At 40.3% G+C, this 18,488-nt stretch overlaps 1 protein-coding gene across 1 annotated transcript in view; it reads left to right on the top strand.

The window, feature by feature from the left end:
* Nucleotides 1–1,179: 1,179 nt before the first annotated feature.
* The window catches only part of LOC110260242 (uncharacterized), a 214,552-nt gene continuing 197,243 nt past the window's right edge, over nucleotides 1,180–18,488 (top strand). The window contains exons 1-4 of the transcript XR_014843490.1: nucleotides 1,180–1,350; nucleotides 6,481–6,681; nucleotides 8,306–8,348; nucleotides 9,750–9,921. The gene's annotated coding sequence lies outside the window, so the exon portion shown is untranslated. The remainder of the gene's footprint in view (nucleotides 1,351–6,480; nucleotides 6,682–8,305; nucleotides 8,349–9,749; nucleotides 9,922–18,488) is intronic.

Here is an 18,488-nt window from a genome sequence, read left to right as displayed (position 1 = left end):
TAGCAGCTGAGTTACCATGCTCTGATTTCTTTCTTGTCTTCACCACTGGGCCTATGGTAATACACCCATCTCTGGGGTTCTTTTTTTTTTTTTTGTCTTTTTGCCATTTCTTGGGCCGCTCCCGCTGCATATGGAGGTTCCCAGGATAGGGGTTGAATCGGAGCTGTAGCCACCAGCCTACACCAGAGCCATAGCAACGCGGGATCCGAGCCGCGTCTGCAACCTACAGCTCACGGCAACACCAGATTGTTAACCCACTGAGCAAGGGCAGGGACCGAACCCGCAACCTCATGGTTCCTAGTCAGATTCGTTAACCACTGCGCCACGACGGGAACTCCCTCTGGGGTTCTATTGGTACCACCCATCTGTATCTTACTGTGTGATGTATACACCCATGTTTGTCACTGAGTACCACCTAAGTGCCATGGAGGGCGTGGGTATTAAAAGAGATGAGTCTGACCAGTTTCTCCCCAGTGAAGCTCACAGTAGAACGTGAAGAGAGAAAGTACTGCGTTATGTTACAAGTTACAATAGGGTGTATCTGAGATCATGACCAGGTTTATCTTCAGGGTTAGGTAAGGCCTGAAAAAAAGATGCAGAGCATTATGGGTTGCTGTCAAATGGAAGGAGTTTGGGGACAGTAAGCCCTGGAGAGAAGCTTAGCAATTCAAGGTACCGAGGAGGAAAGAGCATGTCCTACTGGAGTGTAACCTGAGTTTCTCTAGCTGAGCTAGAGAGGTAAATAAGTAGGACCAGATTGTGGAGAAATTTTATAGCCCTAATAAGGAAATGCAGATTTTATCCAAATGTTGTAAATCTTTAACCTAAAGAATGGCATGATCATAGTTGCATTTTAGTAAATTTGCTTTGTTAGTACGGAGGATAGATTCAAGAATGAATTCTGGGAGAGCATAGAGGCTGATATAATTTTCTTTTATCCAGAGGCACTCCCCAGCCAAGGGCGGGATGTGTGGGGGTCTCTGTATGCTCTCTCTCCCACCCCCTTTAGACTCTTCTGATGCAGAAATTCCAGTCAATTAATTTTGCTAACTAGTTCCAAGTACAGCAGACCAAGATTGTTTGCACTGCTAGAAGTGGGAGAGTGGTGAGGCACCTCACTTGCTAAGTCTGGTTACTATGGTGACAGCTTGCAGTAGCCTGAGTACTCCTCCCACACCTAGAAAGATAATGGCACCATAGGCTGACGGAGCCAAAGTGGCGGCTGCTCCAGCTTTCTGCCAACTCTCCACCCCACATGGCATCCCCAGGAACTATTCACACATCTGGACTAGGGATTTCTGGTTCCAGGCCAGGTGCAAGGATGCTAGGCGAAGGCGTGAAGAAATCTAGGTAAGAGATGTTGAACACTATCCTAAGATAGTAGTCCTAGGAGTTCCCATGGCTCAGCAGTAAGGAACCCAAATAGTATCCACGAGGATGTGGGTTTGATCCCTGGCCTCACTCAGTGGGTTAAGGATTCAGCATTGCCTTGACTGTGGTATAAGTCACAGACATTGCCTGGATCCTGCGTTGCTGTGGTTGTGGTGCAGGCCAGCAGCTGAAGCTCATCTTTGACCCCTAACCTGGGAACTTCCATATGCCTCAGATGTGGCCCTAAAACAACAACAACAAAAAAAGATATCAGTCCTAAAGTTGGAAAGGAAGGCCTAAGTACTATAGGTCAAGTACATCACAATGCAATGTTAGATGTGAAAGAAACGAAGGCATTTGGGATGAACATAGATTTAGCTTGGGTTTAGAGGTAGATGGTGGTTTAATTCATGAATAAAACTACTAAGAGGAACAAGCTTGGGAATTGGACACATATGTTTTGGATGTAATAATGGAGATACCTGTAGGTCATCCAGGGCTAGTTACCTCATGGACAGGGGTTAGAGCTCAGGAAAAAGGTCTGGGCTCTTACGTAGGTTAGAGCATCATTTTGGATCATGGAGATGAAATTGCGCCAAGTCACAGAGCCATAAGTGTTAACAAGGGATCAAAGTCAGGCACGTGAGTGCAGATTCAGGCTGCTAATGACTGTGCTCCGACACCAATTCCTTTCCTCTCCTTGCTCCCCACCCCCACCTTGAAGGACAGGACAGGACTTCAGAAGCTGTGATACCACTCTCTAAACCATCTTGTTAAGAACATCTAGACTTTCTATCCGATCTTATAAAACTTTCCTTCATGCCGAGTGTCTTTCTCTGAACTGATGGAGGTGTTACCTAACTCTATGGTGGCAATAATTTTGCAATATATATAGTTATCACATCCACACATTGTACACTTTAAACTTACACATTGTTATGTGTCAATTATATCTCAGTAAAGCTGGGAAAGAAGTGTCTTTAAAAAGTAGTCTAGGACTGCCCATTGTGGCTTAGTGGAAAGGAATCCGACTAGTATACATGAGGACGCAAGTTCAGTCCCTGCCCTCCCTCAGTGGATTAAGGATCTGGTGTTGCCATGAACTGTGGTGTATGTTGCAGACATGGCTCAGATCCTGAGTTGTTGTGGCTGTGGCATAGGCTAGTAGCTGCATCTCTGATTCAGCCCCTAGCCTGGGAACCTACATATGCTGAGGGTGCAGCCCTAAAAACACACACACAAAAAAAAGTAGTCTATATTTCATAATTTATGACCTGCTGTTTACTTCCCAACCCATTCAATTCACAATTCTGGTTTCTGCCCACAAACTCAATTTAATCAGGGTCAAAGATGATTTCCTCATCGCCAAACCCAAGGGAGAGTTTTAGGTCTCACTTTTTTAAACTAGTATACATCCTTTTCTCTGTGTGTGTGTGTGTGTGTGTGTGTGTGTGTGTGTATGAATATGTGTATGTGTTAAGGGAAAGAGAGAGAATCATGACAGAAAAAGAAAGTTTGGAAAACTAAGAGGGAAATAGCCAGTCATGATTATACCACACTCATACCACTTATTCCTAGTCATGCATAATTTAATATACAGGATTACAATTTACTCCAAATCTTGAAACTTTGGTTGTGCTAGAAGTATTCCTTTCAGTGCTGGGCTGCATTTGGAGAGAAAAAAATTGCTGAAATAGCCCACTGAACATGGCTTTGTATGTTAGATGTTTTCCCTCTTATCCTGGAAATCAGGAAAATTTTTTTAAAAAAGCAACAGGCAAAATTTTTGCTCTGTAGGAAAAAAGCTGCGTGGCTGGTTTGCTATAGTGAGTGTTGAAATCTGGTGTCAGCACTGGCAATAAAATCCTCCTAAACTTTGACTTTATAAAGCAGTTGATTTAAAGAGGCCGAGGCAGTAAGGGAACACACAGAATTAAATGGATGCACTGTATCTGCAGAAAGCAGTCATATCTTTTTGTTACAAATGGAAAGTTCTTTGATCAAAACACCTGAAAGTTGCTCTGGTCCATTCTCTTTCCTCTTTCTTTAAGAACTTTCTTAAATACCTAGTCCAGAAAAATTCAACTTCTTTAATGATGTAAAAAAGTTTTAAAATGGTAGTATAGCAACCCAAAGATACTTTCAGAAAAATATGTGGAAAAAAAGAATAAACTTACCAACAAAGCACACTCACCAGAAAAAAAAAAAACTGCCATAGTACAGGTGAAAAATTTAAAGACAAAGAAATTAAATTCAGCCGAAAATTTAAAGACAAAGAAGCATCACATCTATGAAGAAGAAGAGAACACACAAAGCAGATATAATAATTAATGGGAAAGATGGCAAAATACCTATGAAAGACAAAAAAGTTTAAAGAAAAGGTATTAGAGGTAGAAAATGGGAACAGAAGAGATAAATCTGTTATTCTCTACAAAGAATATGAATGTATACTTGAAAAACATGAGAACCAACTGAAAAATTTTAAAAAATCACTAAGAGAATTCAGTTGGATGGGGAGGAGATAATTAGTATGCAGAAATGAATGTCATTTATATATTTAACAAAATCACTTAGAAGATATAATGGAAGGAATCAACCAATTATAATAGCAGCCGGAAAGATGAAATACCTATGAATAGACTTAATAATAAATATGCACAAACTATATGTAGAATACTTTAAAATGCTCCTGAAAAGCACAAAATACAACCCAAAAAAGAAAATGTAAAACCATAATCTTCGGTAAGAACACTTTACATAATTCTCTCTATGGTAACTTTAACTCAATTCCAATAAATACATCATTTTTTTTTCATTTTCTTAGAGTGAGATAAATGGATTCTGAAGGTCATATGAACGTTAAATAATCAAGGATAGAAAAGCACTAAAAAAAGGGGAGACTTCAATGATTAAGTAGTATTATATTAACACATGAACTTACAAACGGAACCACTAGCAGAATAGAAAATAAAAAAAAAATAAACCCAACTATGTATAAGAATTTAGTAGGTGATAGATGTGTCATCTCAAACCAGTAGGAGGAAATAAACTGACTATTCAAAAAATGTTGATGGAAAAAATAGAGGCCTATCTGGGGAAAAAAAATCAGATTTATCTTTCACGCCATGCATCCTATGCATTCTAAATTGAGCAGAGATTTAAATGTAAAACATAAAACCATAAACCTACTAGAAGAAAATGGGAACATTTCTTTATAAATTTGGGGTGGAGATGATCTTGAAATATGACTCAAAAATCTAGAGCCATTAATAAAAATATCAATAGAAGTGATTAAAAAGAAATTAAACATTAATTTAATTTTAAATTAAACATTAAAAAGAATTTCTAAGAATTTCTAAGAACATTAAAAAGAAATTCTACAGGGGAAAAAAAATGAAAAAGAAAACACATAGGAAAAAATGTGCAACTCAAAAAATCTCCCTAATATCTAAAATCATATAGAAATCAATGATAAAAAGGCCAAATTCCCTGTCAAAAACTGAGCAAAAATATGAATGAAAGAGCTCGTTGGAAAAGAAATACAAATGGTAAATTACATGGAATTACCAAAATTTTTTTGCCCAAGGTAATTCTTACAAGTACATAAATATTTTACATCATGCTCTATTGGAAACGTTTGGGAAACAAGCACTATGCTTCACTGTCGTTGGGACAAATTCATCAGTAAAACCCTAATGGAGGGCAATTTGGAAATTTTTGTTAAAAGTACTCATTCATATAACTTTCTTCTTGTTGTTATCTTTTTAGGGCTGCACCTACGGCATATGGAGGTTCCCAGGCAAAGGGCCTGATCAGAGCTGTAGATGCCAGCCTATGCAACAGCCATAGCAACGCCGGATCTGAGCCTTGTCTGTGACCTACACCACAGCTCATGGCAATGCCAGATCCTTAACCCACTGAGCAAGGCCAGGGATTGAACCTCATCCTCATGGATACTAGTCAGATTCGTTTCTTCTGAGCCAAGCTGAGCCTCTCATTCACATAACTTTTGAATGAGAAATCCCTCTTTGGGGAAATTATCCAAGAGATTCAAATGATATTTGTACAAAGTTACACATTACAACATTTTTTTCAGAATAGCCAAAAATTTAACCTAAATGTCCATCATAAGGAAACAGTTAAATATATAATGCGTATTTACACAAAAAGTAGTACAAAAAATTAATAAGGAAACTCTGGCAAAAAAAAAAAGTTATCTGATAAAAAGCTCTAGGATACATTAAATGGAAAAGGGTCCAATATGCTACCTTTTGTAGTATTAAAAAGAAAATAAGACTCTAAGTTCAAATTTACTGCCATATCCATAAACTCCAACAAGATTCAGAAAAATCTAATAATAGAAGTGGTAGGGGGAAGATATTTTCTCAGATAAACTTGCTCTACTTCTTTAAGTCTTTGCTTCTGTCTTCCCTTCATAAGGCCACCTGGACTTCTCAGCCCAGTTGGATGTGACGGCCATGAAGACAGTCATTTCAGTCTGATTTACTTATCGATGTGCCCCAGGCACCGAGAACAGCATATGTGGTAGGCACCCAACAAATGTTTGGTCAGTGAATGGGAGTTCCCATTGTGGCTCAGTGGTTAACAAACCCAACTAGTATCCGTAAAGGTACAGGTCGGGTCCCTGGCATTACTCAGTGGGTTAAGCAACCAGCATTGTCTTGAACTGTGGAGTATTCACAGACACGCTTCGGATCCTGCGTTGCTGTGGCTGTGGCATAGGCCGATAGCTACAGCTCTGATTCAACCCCTAGGCTGAGAACCTCCACATGCCACAGGTGTGGCCCTAAAAAGACAAAAAGACAAAAAAAAAAAAAAAAGTTTGGTCAGTAAATGAGTGGGCGATGGGGAGGGGGACATCACTGCTTTCCTTTGTATATCTTAATGAATTTATTTTAAAGGTACATTAAAAATAAAACAACAAAAAAGTGAATGCTAGAAGGGCCTCAGATTTATTCTTATTTTCTCCAGTTCAGAGGTTATAGGAATTTGTCTCCCTTTCCATGACTATGTTTGGATTAGATGAAGGCTGAAAACATTTGGTTTCTCTGAATATCTTAGGGACTCCTCTCTGTCTCCCTAAATGAGGGCAGCGTTCCTGATCCTTCTTCTCAGTCCCAGCAGAAGAGCCACACGAATGATTCCAGTCTGATCTGTGCTTTGAAAAGGACTGACTGCCACAGCCTCCTCTGCAGGCTCTCAGATGATTTTAGGTTTGCAGTCTCTGTAGTCACCATGTGCCCGAACTATTTCTATGGTTCAAGTCCTCAAACATCCATTGAGCCACAGGTAAGTATCATGCATATGAAAGGTACAAAGATGAATGAGATGTTGTTTCTGAGCTTATAATCTAGTCAGATATATTGGTGCACAGGATAATTATAAGGGGGTCCACAAGTTGTTACCCTAAGGATTTGTTTTGTCTAAACCTGTATCTTGCTAGGGCTGCTGTCACAATGTGCCACAAACTCTGTAGTTTAAAACAGAAATGTAAGAGTTCCTGCTATGGCGCAGTTGGTTAAGAAACTGATTTCAGTGGCTTGGGTCACTGCAGAGGTATAGGTTGGATTCCCAGCCCAGTGCAGAGGGTTAAAAGATCTGGCATTGCCACAGCTATGGTGTAGGGCACAGCTGTGGCTCAGATTCAGTCCCCAGCCTGGGAACCTCCATATGCCACAGGTGTGGCCATAAAATTCAAACAAAAACAACAGCACCCACCACCCCAGAAATTAACTATCTCACAGTTCTGGAGGCCAGAAGTCAGAAATCAAGTTGCTGGCCTGGCCCTGCTCCCTTGGAAGGTTCCAGGGGAGAATCCTCTCTTGCCTCTTCCAGCTCCTGAAGGCTTGTGGCAGCCCTGAGCTAGTCTCTGCCTTTGCCTTTCCGTGGCTCTTCCCTCTGCGCCTTTTCCTCTTCTTTCTGTTTCAAATTGCCCTCTGCCTTTCTCTGGTGTAAGAACATTTGTCATTGAATTTAGGGCCCACCCAGATCATCCAGGATGATCTGAAGTTCCTCAAATTAATCACACCTGCAAAGACCCCTTTTCCAAATAATGTGGTGCCCACAGATTGCAGGGGTCAGGATGTGGACGTAGCTTTGGGGGGCTACCATTCAACCACCACAGCCTTGCAGGGTGTTCCCTTACTTGTCTTCACCTCCTCCTGTGCTTTTGGTCCTCTGTCTTTGTAGTTGGGTCGGCTGACTTTGGATCAAATTAAGCCTCCCTAGCAGCCAGCTGCGTGACCTTTGGGCATGTTCCCTAACTTCCTCCTGCCTGAGTTGTCTATCCAAATGAGAAGTGTTAAGTATGCATTTAGGATATAGGAAGTGGGGAGTTCCCGCTGTGACACAATGGGATTTGCTGTGTCTCTATAGGGCCAGGAAGCAGGTTTGATCCCCAGCCCAGTGGTGTTGTGGGTTAAAGGATTCTGCATGGTCACAGTTGTGGTTTAGGTCACAACTGTGGTTACGAACTCCATGTGCCACGAGGTAGCCAAAAAAGAAAGAAAGAAAGAAAAAAAAAGGACATGGGGCATGGAATATAAAACTATTAGGGCAGCTCAGTAACCGGGGGAGAGATGATTTTGCCATGGCGAGTGTCTGTGACCCTAGGGACTAGGAGAATGTCAGCTTTTCAGTGTAGTTTTATAAGGATGCATTTATCTCTCCTTTATTGCCTCCTGTCTTAATTCTCCCCCCAGTGGCAAGGTAAGCGCTGCAGACTTGTCCCAACTCAGAATAGGAACTTTGCTTTGAAAGCCTTGCAGCAAGCTGGCAGACAACTGAGAGGTCACTATTTTTAAGTTTGGGGATCCTGGCAAGAGGTCTGAGTTATGTTAATTTCAGAACCCTCTGACAGGCTTATCTTCAGATTTCTTTCTTTCTTTCTTTCTTTCTTTTTTTTTTTTAATAGAGATTGGAACTTACTCAAAGAGGCAAAGCAGCTGTGTGCAGAGGTATCTTGTTTAACATCTGCCTGTCATTTGACACCACTTGTACTGCACCAGGAGGAAGGAGAGGCTGCCCCAGAGCTAAATTTAAGTTGTAAGGGTCTAAACAGCATTTTAAGAAGAAGATAACAGCTTCCTGTCTGGGAGAGATTAACCAAAAAAGAAACTTTCATTCAGCCTTTTTTTACTCTTTTGGTGAGAATGCCTTCCCCCCACCCCAAAGTCCAGAGATAGTTATTTAATCTCAAATAGTTAAGATGTTTTAAATCCTTATAAGTCATTCCTTCAAAATAAATATTTATTCTCTTAAAATACCAAGGATTGTTCAAAACCTGTACTACCTTTCCTTTTCTTCAAGAGGGAAAGATTTTTCTGATAAAACACTTGGTCAAATAAAAACATCCATGGAGACCTAAGTTATAAAACAAGGAGGAACCAGTCTTGTTTTGGGGTTGGGGGGAGGTGACGGTTGAAAATCTTAGGGTAACTGGTGTGTAATGCTCCTCAGCAAGCAGGGAACAGGAACAGTCCCCTCCTCAGGGCTGTCACCTTCATCCAGGACAGACTGCCACCTGGCTGAGGAAAGGATGGAGGACCCTGGGGCCAGCTAAAGGGTGCTTGAAGCTTTGATTCAAAGGCAGCTTGCTTGTGGTAAAGCTTTGTTCTGTAAACCACTTATATGGCAAAAGAGGTAATCAGAACATCTCAGGGTTCCAAGAATAAATGTGGAATAAAAGTAAAAGTAGACCTTTTGTTGCCAACAGTCTCACATCTGATCCTGGGAGTGTTAACAGGTGTAATGAAGTGGTGAAGAGCGAGGGGCTAGGAGCTCAAATTGCTAGTTCCTACCCCAGCTTTATGAGGTCTTCTTGAAGGTCCCCAGACTGGCCAGAGGCGTCAGTATCACTGGGCAGCTTGTTGGTGGTGCAGATGCTCAGGCTCCATCCCAGACACTGAATCAGAATCTGCCTTTAACAACATCGCCAGATGATTTGTATGTACACCGAAGGTGGAGGAGCACCGGCAGACGGACCCTTGGGGTTGACTCCCAGTAATTCCCACCTCCTGTTGTTCATGCCTTGGTGTAAGCCCCTCTCCTTGTGTGTGGATGTACTTGTGGCTGACTCCTAGCCAGTAGAATGTGGCAAAAGTGAAGCAGTTTTGTAGATATAATTAATGTCTCAAATTAGTGGGTTTTGCATTGAAAGGGAGAATACGCTGAGTGGGCCTGACTCTCCCAGGTGAACCTCCCTTAAAGGAGGGGCTGAACCTTCCCTGAAGTGAGAGGATCTCCCTGTGGGCTTGATGATATAAGCAGTCACGTGGAAGGAACTGCAGGTAGCCTCTAGGACCTGAGGGTTGTCTTCGGCCAAAAGCCAGATAAAAGGGAGACCCTCCATAATTCAGCTGCAGGGAGATGATTGCTACCAGTCTCCTGATGACCTGGGATGCAGATGCTTCCCCAGCTGAGCCTCAGGATGAGAATGCAGCCCAGCTGACAGCTTGATTGCAGCCTTATAAAATGCTGAGCAAAGGACTAACCATTAAGATGTGCCTGGACTCTTGACCAACATAAACTGTAAGTAAATATTTGTGGTTTGTTTTAAGCTGTCAAGTTTGTGGTATTTTGTTACATAGCAATAGAAAACCAGTACATCTAAGGCACTTTATTTATCTATTCTTAGTTTGGCTAAATACAATATGGGGCTAAAAACAGTATTAACTATGGGGTTATTGTACAGATTAATGAGTAATATGTGTAAAGTGATTAGAACTGTGCTTGATAAAATGTAGTAAGTGCTAAAAATTGTATTATTATAGCATATAACTGATTTGGTAAATTATGATTATAATACCCTATTTTTAAAAAACTGCTTTTTTATGGGGCTAAAGCAGGATGGACAAAGTGAATGATGGTCAAAGAATTATGTTGTATCTTGTGTATAGGAGCTTCTAGGACATCCCAAGTGTGTCTTTTAGAATTTGCTTCAGTGATAATATAGGTAAATGCTGCTGTGCTCTGGCGCAGGTTCAATCCCTAGCCTGGGACGTTCCACATGCGAGGGGTGTAACCCCCCCAAAAAAAACCTGCTAGAATCTGCATTGCTTCTTGGGTTAGGTTTATTCACCTAAGAGACTCTATCCTAGCATCTCCTGGTTACAACTCAAAGTGGAAAAACGTGAACCTTATCTTCATTTTACAGATGGGTAAATGGAAGCTGTGGAGAAACAATTTGTCCTTGTTGTGAAGGAAATACATGATGCTAGAATTGAAATCGAGCATCTTGATTCAAGCCCAGATACTCAAAACATCATGAGCTGTTTGCTATGTGACTTAAGACAGGTTCAGGTAGAAGATGGGCTATATTAAATGGATATTTCCCTGTGCAAACTTCAGCACTTGCTTCTCTGTTCTGTGTCTGCCCTTCCTAACCTGCCAATCGGTAAACCATCCATTGTTTTTCCCCTCGAACTGAAACTTGATTTGGGGACTTGCAAAATGTTACTTATTACACACCATCTCTTGCTGCTACAAACAATGCAGAAGCAATAGCAGGTCTCTGAGCCTTTGAGTTGCAGCATGCCTGCTGTCATGACAATAAAATTAGAACGGGAGATGAATTATACCTTCCTTCTGACACTTAATTTTTTAAGCCCCTATGTGCAACTTCATGTGCAATGTAATTGCAAGCACTTGCTTTCTGAGTGTCCCCGTCATTCTTTGTCAACGCCTGTGTTACCTTCTTACTGGAATGACCTTGTATATTGTATTGAAAATCCTGTTCAGATATTTTTAATTATAATGCCCTTTCAGGAGACTTGTATCTGGCAGCTGCCTATTAATATTGCTCTTTGTTTTGAAGCTCAGTATGCATTTTTTGTTTTTTGTTCTACTTTACCAAAGACACTCACATTTTGGTTCTTGGCAAATACCACAGATGGGGTCGTTTCTATAATTGAACTTTCATAAATCATCCTCTGCTGTGTTCAACCGAATTCCAGCAACCTTTTCTTCCCTTAGAAACATTTTCAAGCCACTAAAGGATGAGATAAAGAAACGAGTTTATCTCCCTCAATACATATTTTACTTTTTGTTCCTTTATCAACTAGTGTTTAGGTTTTGTGGCTAATGCAAATGTGCTATTCTCAAGCTAGCTCCTCAGGAAGTCGCTGAGTTGTGAAAACTGTATGTGTCCTCAGATATTCATGATAATATTGTAGAGGGCACATATATATATTACATGTCAATCAATTTAATATGCCAATCTTGATGTTTACAAGTTATGTCTCAATTAGTATACAGGTATCTGCATGCATACAAATATTTATTTTATGTCTTGTATTAGGAGTCCTTAGATTTGTAATACACTTTAACCCCAAAATAACAACATTGTTAATTAATTTTTTAATTGTGGCATATCTTTAACCCAATCAAAAATATTGACTTGGGGATAGTGAAAAAGAGTGACTATAAACTTTCCACTAGAACATTTTTAGGTTGCTGAAAATACCTAAATAATGTCAACACAATACACCAATGATGCTGATAGTTATAGCTGCTCCTAAATCTGAACCTAGCAAAAATAGTATATATGCATTTTTTTTCCTTTTTCTTTTTAAGGCCACAACCATGGAGGGGGCTTATGGAAGTTCTAAGGCTAGGGGTCTAATCATAGCCGTAGCTGCCAGTCTACACCACAGCTACAGCAATGCAGAATCCTGAACCCACTGACCGAGGCCAGAGATAGAACCCACATCCTCATGGGTACTAGTTGGGTTCCTTACCGCTAGGCCACGATGGGAACTCCTGGAGTGTAATTATTTCCCCTTTATTTTTATTTTATTTATTTATTTTTTTTGTCTTTGGTACTTTCAGGGCCACATCTGCGGCTTATGGAAGTTCCCAGGCTGGGGGTCTAATGGGAGCTGCTGCTGCCAGCCTACGCCACAGCCACAGCAACGCCAGATCCAAGCCATGTCTGGGACCTACACCACAGCTCATGGCAACCCCAGATCCTGAACCCACTGAGCGAGGCCAGGGATAGAATCCACACCCTCATGGTTCCTAGTTAATTTCGTTTCCACTGCGCCACGACGGGAACTCCTATTTCTCCTTTATGACTTGAACTTGTTTGCATTCCTAACTGTCATTTTTCCAAGTAAAAGCTTTTTCTGGTTAGTGGTGGCCAGCCCACATCTACAAGATGCATATATTGCTGATTGACAACCAGTTTGATTTTGCTTTTTTCCTGGTCCTTGTAGCTCTAATTTAGTCCGAAATGCATCTACCACCCCAGTACCTGTGCAAGTGACTTTTCAGGTCCCATTATTGAACATGATTGGTGAAATTTTGTTTTCTGATACAATAAGAGACCCCAAAACTGTAGCCTGAGATTTCAGCCAGTCAGAGGACAATATGATCTCATTTTCCCCTCTTGCTACATTCTCCCTCTGGGCTTGGCTTTTAGAAACAACAAGTTGCCGTTTGGTCCAATTATACAGCTGAGTTGCTTGACCTTTCCGTTCTGCAAAGTCTCCCAGGGCAAATGGGGCTCTTCCTTACCCCTTTCACATCTCAGAGCAGCAGGAAGAACATGCTCTCATTCATTACTTTTCCAGCCACCAACCGTTTTGCTCAACAGGCAGCTATGTTATGGTGGGAAAGGTAAACTTCTGACAGATCTAATCATGAGTTAACCAAAAACAACCTCTGGGACTAACCTATGATCATAGTGAGCCTCGATCATTTTCCGTATATGCCTAAGCATGTCAAGAGCTTGTGATTAGGAACATTGATAGAGTGGGATGTATACTTACCCAGGCTCCAGAAGGCCTTTGGGACTCTCAGCTTATACTTGGGACATTCGTGAAATAGGGAAAGGAAACAGCAGTGCGGTGGATGTTATAGTGTATTTCAAAATATAAGCCAAGATCTGTGTTAGAGTTCTTTTAGTTTGATTCACATTTTTAAGTGTGTTTAAGTGAAAGGAGCCTTTTATTAAAGCCACGAGGCATAGACCTAAATGAAAAACAGGTGTAAATAAAATCAAAAGGTTTACTTTTTAAAAAAGGATAAACCATTAACCTGCAATGCTTTAGGTCCTTATAGCATCTAAAGCATAAAAATATTTGGACAGTTTTTTTTTTTTTTTAAATTGGGTTCCAGGTTCTCAGTTTTTCTCCCCCAGAATCAACTTTATTTCTTGATTAAACCAGCTCTCAGAATTATCGTAGATAATCCATATATCAATCAGTCCGATGTCACCCATAGCTTTCCTACTTTATCTAGGACCCTGATCCACCAAAGATAGCTATTTCCCAGCCACCAGTTATCTGTCTTTATAACTTGCCTCCACCTATCCTTCTGTCCCTTGTTCAATTCTCACTTCACATTTCACTATTTGATGTCTCTTTTGCATTTTTCTATACTTACTCATTGAAGTGAATGTGTTTCTAGAGAGCAGAAGCCATGTAACAAGGGCCATCACAATATCAATCATCTCTAAAACATGAGGGTTGGTGGTAGCAACAAATTCACTGTTTGCTTAGTTTGAAAGTGAAAGCAGAGGACTTAGCTTTTGGAATAGAACTCTCCCTTGGTATCCACAGGGGCTTGTTTCCAGGACCCAAGAATACCAGACTCCAGGGATGCTCAAGTTCTTTACGTAAAATGGCATCATATTTTTATATAACATAGGCAATCCTTTCCTATATTTAAACTATCTCCATATTATGTATAATAGCCAGGACAATGTAAATATTATGTAAATTGTTGTAAATACAATGTAAATAGTTGCTGGTGCATGGAAAATTCAAATGTTGCTTTTGGAAGCATTCTGGAATTTTTTTTCCAAATATTTTTGATCTGTGGTTAGTTGAACCTGCGGAGGCAGAACCCTGCTGGTCTGGGGGCCCACTGGACACATTCTTGATGCTAGGAACAGAGTCACTAAGTCGGGAGAAGCCCAAGCCATGTGGATTGGCCTTGTGTAGACACTTTAATCAGTAGCTGTCATCTGCTCCTGGTCAATAGCCAGTTCTGAGAGGTGTCTTGGGTCTGCAGCTCCCTGGAGTGATTAGACAACTCCAGCCCCAGCAGCCATGTATTTGCACCTACCTGAGAGACCATAAAAGAGAACCTCCCAGAAGACCCTGGTCACCCTACAAAACCTTTTTGCTGGTGGCAAAATTATCTCATTTTTTTTAACAGAATAAGTTTGCAGTGTTGCTGAGACTCCTTCTAGCCCCTTTCTGGCAGGCATTGTCTCAGCTATAATTTCCAGATAAAATACAGAATACAACATTTGGCAGTACTTACACTAAAACTTTGTTTATTGTTTATCTGAAAGTCTAATTTAACTGGATCTCGATTTTATTTGCTAAACTTGGCAACCCAGCATAGCTTGAATCTCTACCCAGTATGGAAAGGAGCTGGTTTCAAACACTCTGCTTATCTTTCCCACCCATGCTTCAGTCCTGGGCTTCTTATTAGATCAATACAGGAAGTAAAAGCCCCAAAATGCTGTACACCTTTCCCCAAGATCCTCTAAGCAAACATTCATCCCCAACACTCCACCCAACTTTGATAAAATATGTAACTCAATCTCACAAAACAAATCCAAAAGCAAACTTGAACGTGGACTTCAGAAAAATCAAGTGCAAATAAAAACCATGCTTTGGAGAAACAAAGCCTTACACATTTTGATTTGTCTCTGAAGGGTACAGGGAAAGAAAAAGAAATCAAAGAACCTGGATGATTTAAGGGTCATGGAAAAATAATCCCCAATCACATTTAATTTTTGGATATTGATTCATAGTTTACAAAGCTTTTCATATTTTATAATTTGAATTTCATAGATGAAGCAGAAAAGTGATAGATAATTTTTGAATCCTGTCGACTTTAACACTGACTGGCATTCAATACATTGTTGTTCAGCTGAATAATTATTTCTGTTTGCCCACAAAGAAACTAAGGTTATGAGAAATTATGTTAGCTACCCACTGCCAGAATTAAATATGTGAGAAAGCCAGGACTTGAACTTGGTATTTTTATTCTTTCCTTCTTCCCTCCCTCCCTTCCTTGCTTCCTCTCTCCCTCCCTTCCTTCTTTCCTTCCTTCCATGGTAGCACCTGTGGAATATGGAAGTTCCCAGGCTAGGGGTTGAATCAGAGCTGCAGCTGCTGGTCACAGCCACAGCCACAGCAACACCGGATCCAAACTGCATCTGCAACCTATGCCACACTTTGTGGCAATGCCAGATCCTTAACCCGATGAGCGAGGCCAGGGATTAAACCTGCATCCTCAAGGACACTATGTTGGCTTCTTAACATGCTGAGCCACGTGGGAACTCCCCTCATTTTTGATTAAGTAGTTTTCCCATTATACTATGCAACCTCCTTGAAAATTCTGTATCAATGAAAAGTAGTTTTTTTTTTTTTTTTAAAAAAAACGGCATCATAGGTAAGGAAAATGCTGACTCAACTAATACTATCGTGTGTATTTTGTTGTGTGTTGAGCACTAAGCTTAGTGGTTTTGCACACATTTTCTCACTTCACAAGAGCTATCAGTGACAGTTTATGCAGAATCCATGAATTTAAGTCTACGAAGCCGAGAATATTAAAATAAGTTTAAAAGTTTCAGAGAAGTCAAATTAAATGCCAAACTGTAAATTCATTTAATCATTCAGCATGTATTTATTGGGTGCTAATAACTCTGATAGGTTCTAAGAATGCAGATGTGGCCTTGCTGTCTTAGACTTTTAAGTGTAGTGGTTGATGAAAATAAGATGGTTTATGCACCAAAACTGTTATTCTTCATTCATTGCAGAGTTCCTCTGTGTAGTCTTGTTTTAGACAAATTCTAACAAGCTCAGTTATTCATTTCCTCTTCTGTGATAGGTTAGAAATGACAATGAGAAGATATCCTTCTAGCACCAAGAAGCCTCAGTTGATCAGGAATAGGACACAGCAGACACAACTCCAATTCCCTGTGAGTTTGAAGTTACCTAATTTATTGGCTAAATATCCATACAAACCCAATAAATTAAGAGACTGTCACTGATTTTTGATGTGCTAATTTAGTGGCTATTTTTAACCTATGAACCAGATACATATGCTCACTATATAATGCCCTTAAGAAAAGCAAATCAAAGTAAAACATAATTAAAACAATTATCTGGAAAATATACCTATATTGAATACCTTGTTCTATGATGATGCTAAACAAGAAAGTATTATGTTAGGACACTAAAAAAGAATTATGGATATAAAGCAATGAAAGCCATTCATTTCTACCCTCATTTTAAGGTATAGATCTTTCTGGAAATTATAATGTTGATATCAACAACATCCTTCGCAATCTCTGCATGATATTGTGATATAGGTTGAAAAACCTAAGGACAAATTCCAAAATAAATCCAAACAACATAAAGTAAGCAGCCAGAAAAATCTTTAGTGGGCTAGAGGCTCTCTTTCTACAGAGCTAGGTTTTACCCTAAGGCTCATTCTTCAGGGGTATCAGAGCAGCTCCAAACTTTTATCTGCTTTCATGCACACAAGAGAGCACTTAAAAAAAATCTGGCTGTAACCTCAAGCAAAGTTTACCATAATGGCATCAGAGTCAGTATGGATGTGAAGGTACTGCTTACTCTTTCTGCATGGTCCCCTGTTCTCTTCCTTATTCAAAATATTTCCTGTCAGAAAAATGAGAAAGCCCGTTGTTAGAATTTATGAAATTATAATCCACATATACCACCTTAACGTAATCCCTGTTGTCATCCAAGAGTGAAGTATCAGATAGGATCGTCTGTTAGGTGCAGTTGACAAATGCTTTTGCTAAAACTCCACCCTGCTGTATGGCGTTACCCCTCGTTTTGTCTCCCTCCTTTTCAAGTCATGTGTGGCTATCTTGCCACATACCTGCAGATCTAGCGTTAATTCCTCCATAGGCAGGAAATAGTTTCTCTGGCAAATTAAGTCAGCTTTGCCTTAGATGGGGCTCTCTTCTGAATTCTAGTCAGAGTTTTTTTATGTTTTTTTTTTTTTAATTATAGCTGATTTACAGTGTAGTGCCAATTTCTGCTATACAGCATAGTGACATTTTTTTATATTATCTTCCATCATGGTCTGTCCCAAGAAACTGGATATCTCTGTGCTATACCGTAGGATCTCATTGCTTATCCATTCTAAATGTAATAGTTTACCTCTATTAACCCCAATTTTTGATGATCATAGGCATCCTTTTCAGGGATTCTTTTTCCTTTGTCTCTAATGTTGAACCCCACCAGAATGAGATGTACATGAGAGTGCTGGTGTGTGTGTGTGTGTGTGTGTGTGTGTCTGTGTGTGTGTCTGTATGTGTGAAAAGCAAATGGCTACTTTTAAATGTACGGGTATCTCCATCATAGCCCAGCCTGGAGTTCTGATGAGCTCCTAGAAGGAATGGGCTAGAGGTTAACTGCAGTGAGAAAGGACAGAGCTAGACGTCTTGCCCGATGAATCAGCAAAAGGGTATGTGTTTATTTAAATGGTCAAGGTTGGAGAGATAATATTCTGACATATTTTATTAGTCTCTGTTGTATTTAGTAAAATGGGCTCGTGTTGTGGTGAAGGACGTAAGTTCACTGATCAGAGAGTCTGGCTTTAAACCTAAGCTTAGCAACGTCCTAGTTGGAGGACCTCAGGTAGCATTCTGAGCCTCTCTGGGCCTTGGTTTCCTGGTTCATAAAATGGGATGGTATTATGAGTGCCGGGAGGTTTGTATTCAATAATGCTGGTCAAAGGCTTAGCACCCAGCGGGGATTCAAAGCTTTACTGTAAACTCTGAGCTTACCTGAAAGTGGCTGGGACAAGTGACCACATGCTCAAGTGGCTGCCATCTATCTGTCTGCTAATTCAGCTGCTCAGTGGCCATTGAAGTGTGACATGAAAACCTTGGCTCCGTTTTTATTGAACTCAGTACTAAGAATGTGGATTTTGACAGACATCTAAATTTCAAGTTAGAATGACATGACCAGCTCACTGTATTCTCTTTGCTTCTCTTCCATGTTGTGAGCTAAACCTGAGGGTTCAGATTCACTTCCTAAATCTTGCCACATCTCTGCACCAATTTTGCCACAACTCTGCATGATGAACCAGCTGAGTTA

The sequence above is a fragment of the Sus scrofa genome, chromosome 4 (assembly GCF_054392235.1).
Source record: "Sus scrofa isolate SSC_HxYL_T2T_F1_AM1 chromosome 4, Sscrofa_HxYL_maternal_Yorkshire_Landrace_v2.0, whole genome shotgun sequence".
NCBI classification, from domain to species: domain Eukaryota; kingdom Metazoa; phylum Chordata; class Mammalia; order Artiodactyla; family Suidae; genus Sus; species Sus scrofa.
This window is presented reverse-complemented; position numbering and strand designations above follow the sequence as displayed.